This window comes from Macadamia integrifolia, unplaced genomic scaffold (genome assembly GCF_013358625.1).
Source record: "Macadamia integrifolia cultivar HAES 741 unplaced genomic scaffold, SCU_Mint_v3 scaffold1347, whole genome shotgun sequence".
NCBI classification, from domain to species: Eukaryota; Viridiplantae; Streptophyta; class Magnoliopsida; order Proteales; family Proteaceae; genus Macadamia; species Macadamia integrifolia.
In genome coordinates, this window is record NW_024868170.1 from 121,900 (window position 1) to 130,261 (window position 8,362).

General features: G+C 41.4%; 1 pseudogene; it reads right to left on the reverse strand.

Moving 5' to 3' along the window:
* The window catches only part of LOC122063520, a 76,581-nt pseudogene that overhangs the window by 67,045 nt on the left and 1,174 nt on the right, over nucleotides 1-8,362 (reverse strand).

Genomic DNA, 8,362 nt, shown 5'->3' on the forward strand with positions numbered 1-8,362 from the left:
GACAAAGATTGCTCCGAAGATCAGAAGAAAATCAAGAGGGGGAGGGGAGGAAAATTTCACTCTCAAAGAAGAGGAGGATTCTGGTGTGTTGATGTATTTTTTCTAAGGGAGGGGGGTATTTATAGTTTTTTTCAGCCAAATAGGAGAGGGAAAATCCCTTTATCCAGTGGACGAAAGGGGGGGCTCTTACCTAAAGTGAGGAGATAAGATTTTTGTCCAATGGGTAAAGGGGGTGTTTAAAAGGAAAAATGGGCGGGGAGGGTTTTTGTCCAGTGGGTAAAAGGGGGTTTTTAGAAAAAATGGGAGGAGAGAGAAGGTTTAGTCAGAATAGGTAGTTTTCAGAAACGCAAAAGGAGAGAGAAAGTTTAGCCAAAAAAGGTAGTTTTCAGAAAAGCAGGCAGAGAGATAAAGTTTAGGCAGGTAGTGCAGGTGATGTCATGGGTGCACGAATGCATGGGTGTGTAGGTAATATGCACAGTGGGTGCATGCAAGCGCAAGTATGCGGGCAATGTGCACGGTGTATGGGCCACCTGCCCATGTATAGGCATAGTGTGCACATCCATGAAGGTAATATGTGCACAACATGCAGCAGGGGCATGCACAGCGTGCGGCAGGAGCTCACACACTGTGAGACGGGGGTGCACACATTATGCGGTGGGGGCATGCATGCGTTAGGCGGGGGTGCACATGCTGTGCGGTGGGGGCGCACAGCATGTGACAGGGATGTGTAGGGGTGTTCAGGGGTGTGTGCATGGCTGTGTGCATGGCTGTGGGGTTGTGTACATGGCATGGCTGTGTGCATATGCTGCAGCCCATGGGCAACGAGCAAATATGGGTTTATCCGGTGATGATTACGGGAGATCCATCGGTCTGATTTTGGCGTATCACATATCGTCAGAATCGTATTTTTAAGCACTATTCATCTATATAGTCATCTTGACTAGATTCCTTCATATATGAAAAGCTAATATTGGACCCTTCTCTCCCGCTCAGGGATTTCTAGGGTTTCAAACTCGGGATTATTTCAGGGTTATTTGGGTGGGTAGGAGATGAAGTTTAGGGTGTTTGGGTTAGGTGAAGGATTTTTCTAGGTTTCCAGTGGGATTGTCTGTGTGCACAGCATATATGTAGGAAGGCATGATTTTTTAGGGATGATTGTTGGAGATCCATCGGCCCAAATTTTTTGTATCATATATCGTCGGAATCGTGTTTTCAAGCACTATTTATCTGTATGGTCATCTTGACTAGATTCCTTCATATATGAAAAGTCAAAATTAGATTCTTCTCTCTCCCTCATGGGGATTCTAGAGTTTCGGATATGGAATGTTTCCATCAATATCTCTGGTGGTTTAAAGCCGAAAGTCTCACCCAAGATCCATATTTCATCATAGCCAGAGGAGGGTGACAAAATTAGGTTCTACAGAATGCCCCTCTTCGACCGAGGCCTATGCCAATGGTTTAAGGGCAAAGAAAAGAATGACCATATTTTGTCACCTAGAGCATATACTACCGTCATCTTGCTTAGTTATGACAGAGTTAAAAAAATACAACAGATAATATCTCTAAAGTTTTAGGACTTACATGGGCTGCCAATTAGGGGAAAGGAATTCGCTGATCTTCCAATCCTACAAAAAATATTAGTACTTTGATCCTGATTCTTCCTTAGCTAAGCTTTGCATGTGCCAGTTCAGGAAAATATAGTCCTCAGGATGGGTCTTTCGAGCCAATCTAGACTATCTGGGATCGATGGTTATAAGAGAGAAATGTGCTACTCTTCCAATCTTACAACAAGTAAAAAAAAATGTTTGATTCTTGGATTTTCCTTAGCTGAGCTTCACATGTGCCAGTTCAGGGATTTGATTTATGAGATCAGGCCACTCGAATCTAACTCCAAGCGAAAGGGCCTCCTGGGGCCAGATACAAGTGATTGGGCTGCCTGGGGCTGAGTAAATGCAGTTGGGACACTTGGGGTCTGGTCAATGAGATTGGGCCACTTGGGGCCGAGTCAATGAGATTGGGCCGCTTGGGGCCAGGGAAATTACGTCTCCCCTTGATTTTTTATTGATTCTTGATTTTTGGTTTAGAATTTGATTCTTGATGTTAATTTGGAATTTTTTTTATTCTTGATGCTTGATTTGGAATTTTTTTTTTGTATAAAATGGGTCCCCTCCCCTGTTCATTCTTCATTCTAGCTTTTCTAAGTGAAGTGAGTTCTAGGAACCCTCTGGTTTTTCTTAAAGTTCTTTCCTCTTGTTCTTGGTGTTCTTCATTTTGCTCTTGGAGTTCTTGAAGATATTCATCTTGTTCTTGAGGGAGGAGCTATTTGGAGAATTTGATATTCTTGAGGGCTTTTATGTAATTTGGGAAAATTTTTGGGCTTCTTATAATTTTTGAAAGTTTTTGGGGCTTTTTGGGGCTTCTTTCCCATAGGGATGAGGGCTAGGCCAATTGGTATTCTGGGCAAACCCTTCACAACAGCCGGAATCACATCCGCAACTCCATATGGGGTTCCTGGGTAAGTCTTTACATTTCATTCATTATTTTGATCATCTTTTATTCCTATTTCGTATTGTTTTTGCTTCTTACTGCTTCTTTTCTTTCATTATTTATTTATTATTTCCAGTAGCATGAGGGGAAGGAACCGCCTACCTTGGCCTCCTATGGGCATCCGAACATGGTTAAGTCTTGGTATAGGATGCTCCCTCGTAGGGTGAAGGAGATGGTTGATGATACGTATCTGTGCTGGTTGGCCCTTGTAGAGACCCGAAAGTTTCATCCGGCATTAGTGGGGCCCTTGATGGAGCGGTGGTGGCCGAGTACTCAAACTTTCCACCTTCCTGTTGGCAAGATTACCATTACGCCTATGTGCTTTTATGCCTTGACAGGCATTCCATTTGGGGGTAGAACCTTGAGCTTACCCGTAGGATTCCCGACTACTAGGGAGTTCACAGATTTGACCGGTATCACTATTAAAGCCGTCTAGAAGTGCATCCACCTAGGGGAGATTAGTTTAATTCAACATTTCTATGAAAACTTACTTTTTGGCACAAAGAAAATCTTTCTTCCTTTTTTTTTTTGTTTGCTTGCAATGCTTAGGCACAATCAATTCCATAACTCAAGTCATAATTAGAATAATCGAGATAACACGAAAATCCACATACTTCCTTATTCCATTACCAAGTGAATTACATGAAAAGGGGGACCACTTTCCTACCACAGATGGGATAGGTGAATAACAAGGTGGGGTAAATGAAAAGATGTGTGAGTCAATCCCATCAATTTGACATAGTTGTGGCCAGGGGTCTTCATCAGAAAAATCTTCTTATGGCTTCCCTGGGCATGTCCATGCGATATCCTGCATAGTCCTTTCCTACAGGTAATTTTCCCAATCAGTGATAAGGTTAAATGCCAGAACTTCTCTCTTATCCCAGTAACAAAAAAATCCGAGTGAGCTTCCCCTTAAGGGTATGGTGAGCTTTAGTTTCTTGAGAAGCCAAATCTAAAAAATAGTAGGACTTCCCTGATAATGATTTAGTCTGAATTTATGGCCATAGCTTATGTCATCAAATCCCTTGAAAGTTTCTGTAAGAATCGTAGGGATGATGTCACTTCCCTTCTTCAACTGTTTTACTACCTCAATCAAAACAGATCGTGCACCATGCCCAAAAGTGCAGAGAACATAATGAGCTATCATGCAAAGTAAATTAACATCTAGGGATTGCTGCTGATGGATTCCTCCCATTGGTAGATATTGGATGAAGATCTGAGCCACCTTCAGAATGTCGATCTTCCTATACCTGACAAACTGCTTTACTTCTTCTTTCCATCCAAAGAAATCCTGAATTCCTTTAAGCAATCTTTCTTCAAAGAGGGTTGGAACAAACTGCCTTTGGGTGGAGATAGCATACAAACCCAAAATTCTTCAAGAGTTGGGCAAATCTTTGCTAATCCAAACCGAAATACATATATGTCGGCATCCCAGTGTTGAGGCACCTATCAGAGTAATTGGTGATGTAGCTTCACACATCCAACTTGGCCAAGAAATGACACATTCATTGATTCCAACAATCCTAGTGCCCTCATATTTATATCTAAGGTCCATTTCCTCAACGTCTTATCCAACGAGCCCATGAATTTTCCTGTAACCAATACAAACAATGAGATATGATGATTTATCAAAGCATTACTCATTGGCTAATGATTTAAACAATCCTTTACCACTGTTGCATCAAGCTCTTTTAAGTCTGACTGATCAAGAGTGGTGAATAAACTGGCGACAAACTAGTTCCGGGTGGTGATTTTCTTTTAGGGATAGAATCTTGGATAAGAATGGATGGACCATAGGTGAATGATAGATACCTAATGGCCTTTCATGCCAAATGATGATTCTTGGGGGATAGAATCCTGGGTAAGAAGTGATGGACCAATAGGTGGATGACAGATACCTAATGGCCTTTCATGCCAAATGGCAATTCTTGGGGGACATAAACTATGTTAATCTTTTAAGGTATTTTGATTATTAATCAAGGAACCAATTTATTACATTTAGATGGTTCAGACCGCACTTGTTCTTGTCAAGTTGCCTATGTATCCCTCGAAAGGAATCAGGTCTAATGTAAGTTAGGCCATTTACCCTTTTAGACATAATATTTCTTGAGTTGATCCATGTTAATCAGTCCGGGTATTTCTTCGCCATTGTGGTCTACGAGTTTCACAGCTTTTCCTGGTAGAATTTCTTTAACAGTGAATGGGCCGCTCCAGTTGGGCCTGAATTTTTCTCTTGAGTCATGAATTGGGGCTCTTTATTCTCGAAGAACAAGTTCACCCACCTCTATGTGGTAGCGCTTCACATTTTTATTAAAGGCCCTGGCCATTCTCAGTTTATACTTCTTCAGATTATCCGTGGCCTTCATTTGCCTTTCATCAAGAAAATTGAGCTCGTCATGTCTAGCCTTCACCCACTCTCCTTCAGCTAGTTGGCTATCAAAAAGCACCCTTAGGGATGATACCAGGATTTTCATGAGTAGAACTGCCTCAACTCCATACACCAAAGAGAAAGGAGTTGCCCTTATCAAGATCATACAAAAGTCCGATATACCCATAAGGCAAGGTGTAACTTATCAGCCCAATCTATATGTGTTTCCACCATTTTCTGCAGAATGACTTTGATATTCTTGTTAGCAGCTTCTACTACCCCATTGGTCTGTGGCCTGTAAGTGGTAGAGTGATGCCTTTTGATACCGAATTTTATGCAGATTTTGTCAGTCTTGCCCCAGAAGTAGGATCCTTATTCTGATATCAATTCTTGAGGTACTCCATATCAGGAAATGATGTTTTCCTTGATGAACTTGGCCACCTTAGCAGATGTGAGGACTGTATAGGACTGAGCTTCTATCCACTTGGTAAAATAAGCAATGGCTACTAAGATGAACTCGTGGCCTTTGGATGCTTTAGGGTTGACCTTTCCAATGATATCAATGCCCCAAGTGGAGAATGGCCAAGGTGAATTAAGCGAATGCAACTCTGTTGGTGGGATATGTATGATGTTGGCAAATATCTGACACTTGTGGCATTTCTTGATGAAGTCCATGCAATCCGCTTCCATTGTGTTCTAGTAATATCCTAGCCTGAGGATCTTCTTAGATAAGATCTTGGCATTCATGTGGGGTCCACAAAGACCTTGATAAATTTCTTCCATGATATTTGTAGCTTGTTCCTCATCTACACACAACAACTGTATTCTGTTATAGGACCGTTTGTATAATAGATCCTCGTGGAGAATAAACTGGGTTACATATCTTCTCAAAAACTTCTTCTCTCTGTCAGTTGCTTCAACTAGATACTTCCTTTCCCTAATGAAATCCACTACCTGAGTAAACCAAGACCGACCATCCACAGTGAGAGAGTTCATTGAATTTCGATAAATGGGCCTGCTTCTTTGTTCTACCAAGAATGGTCGAACTTTGGCCATAGGGTTGCACTCTACCATAGAAGCCAAGGTTGCAAGGGCATCAACAAACCTGTTATTATCCCTCTCGAAGTATTCGAACAAAATCTTCTGAAAGTGTTCAATCACCTCTTCTATATGCTCTTGATATGGCTTTAGCTTTTCATCTTTAGTTTTCCACTTTCCTTGTGTCTTACAGATGTCAATGGATGAATCACCGTAAACCTTGATCCTTTTCACCCCAATGGTTAAAGTAGTTTCGAGTCCCAAAGCACAAGCTTCATACTTAGCAATCATGTTAGTACATGGAAAGTCAAGGCTAAATGACGAAGGTATAAAAAGACCATTAGGAGTGACAAGTAATACTCCCACACCACATCCCTTCTGATTGGCTACTCCATCAAAGAATAATTGCCATTCATTAACTGTGTCTTCTTCCTCTACTACTGTGATTCCTTCATCGGGAAAGGCATCATCCAAGGATCTACCATCTTCTATGGGGTGAGCAGCCAAATAATCAGCTATGGCCTGCCCCTTGATAGATTTCTGAGTAACACAGGTGATGTCAAACTCTGATAGCAAAAGTAACCAACGGGCCATCCTTCCTGTTAAGGGTAGTTTCTCGAAGAGATATTTGATGGGATCCATCTTTGGGATCAAATACACCAGATAAGAATCTATGTAATGTCGTAACCTTTTAGTTACCTAAATCAACACAGCATAAGTTCTTTCCAAAGATGTGTACCGGGTCTCATATTCAAAAAAACTTCTTGCTGAGGTAATATATGGCATGCACTGCCCCCTTTTCCATTTCCTTCTGTGCTAGCAAAGAGCCCATAGAATACTCTCCCACGGATAGATACAATAGAATTGGTTCTCTTTCCACTGGTGGTGTCAATACAGTTAACTGAGCTATAAATCTGCTAATATATTGGATGTGACCCAGAAATCCTCGTATTTGCTTCTCAGTCCGAGGAGTGGGCATTTCTTGAATTGCCTTGATCTTGATAGGGTCAATTTCCATGTCTCTTTCACTCACTAAGAAGCCTAACCAATTTTCCATCGTTGCCCGAATACACACTTCTGAGGAGGGTTCAACTTCAGTTGATACTTCTTGATTCTTTCAAAGAATCGCCTTAGTGTGGAATATGCCTCTGTTGATCTTTAGACTTTACTCTCATGTCATCCACATAGATTTCACATCTTTGTTCATCATGTCTGTAATATGCCGTGGTTGCTCTTTGATAGGTTGACCCAGCGTTCTTTAGTCCAAAAGGCATCACCTTGTAGCAATAGTTCCCTATAGACTGGTGAAGGTATTTTCTCACAATCCTCTGGGTACATACTATTTGGTTGTCATCCATAAATGATTATAAAGCATGCCCTATCGTATTATCGACCAATACATCAATGTGAGGTAATGGGAAGTCATCTTTAGGTCTTACTTTGTTAAGATCTCGATAGTCTACGCACATTCGTACCTTTCCATCTTTCTTCGGTACTGGTACAATATTGGCCAACCATTGGGGGTACTTCACCATTTATTCCATTGCCTCACAACTTCTTCTCTGATCTTCTCACTCCATTTTGGCCACATTCTTCGAAGCTTCTGTTTTACCAGCTTTACCCTAGGGTAATTGCTTTATTAATTCTTGATATTTATTAAGATCATCGGAAAAAGGAGGCAAAGTCATACTCGGAATCAAAAATTTCATTAATAAATGAAGGAGTAACAGACTTGTCATATAAGGACTCTGGACTCTTCTCAAAAGGGGAGATTGACACAGAATCATAAACAATAGATTCAACTACAGACTGGATAACTGGCTTGATGCTTTTGCTAGGGGTAATCAGGCTAGTTAACTCAATAGCATGAGCAAACTTGAAGTTTTCTCTAATGCTTGTCTAGTTCAGAAGTGGTTCAGTGGCTTGATGGATGAGGAGATGTGGCAAAGGGATTTCTTCGCCCTCTGAGAAAGTTACTACAATTTATTTAGTGGCTTCATGGTTCCTCTGCACAGGTGCCTGCTTATTCATGAATACCAGTTGATCAATCTCGTGCTCTCAGAAGTTGAACTTTCTGAGGGGTGAAGATTGATGGAGACTGCTCAATCCTTTTTCTATGAAGTCTACCTTTTTGAGCCTATTGAGGGATGCCATCTCGGTACCTTGGTCACATCTTTGATCACCTTCACGAGCCTTCCCATTGCAATTGGTTAGGGCATAGTACATACAAACCATCATCCTCTGTGCTCTACTCTATTTTGCATATTCACTTCTTCCTCTGAAAGGATGGGTCTTGAGCTCATGCTACTCTTAGGTTCTTGGCTCTTGTAGGAGGGAGGAAATGAAGCCTTTCAAATCAATGGGCAGGTGAGCCTTATCTTCTTCTCCCATGAGAACTCAAGGACTAAA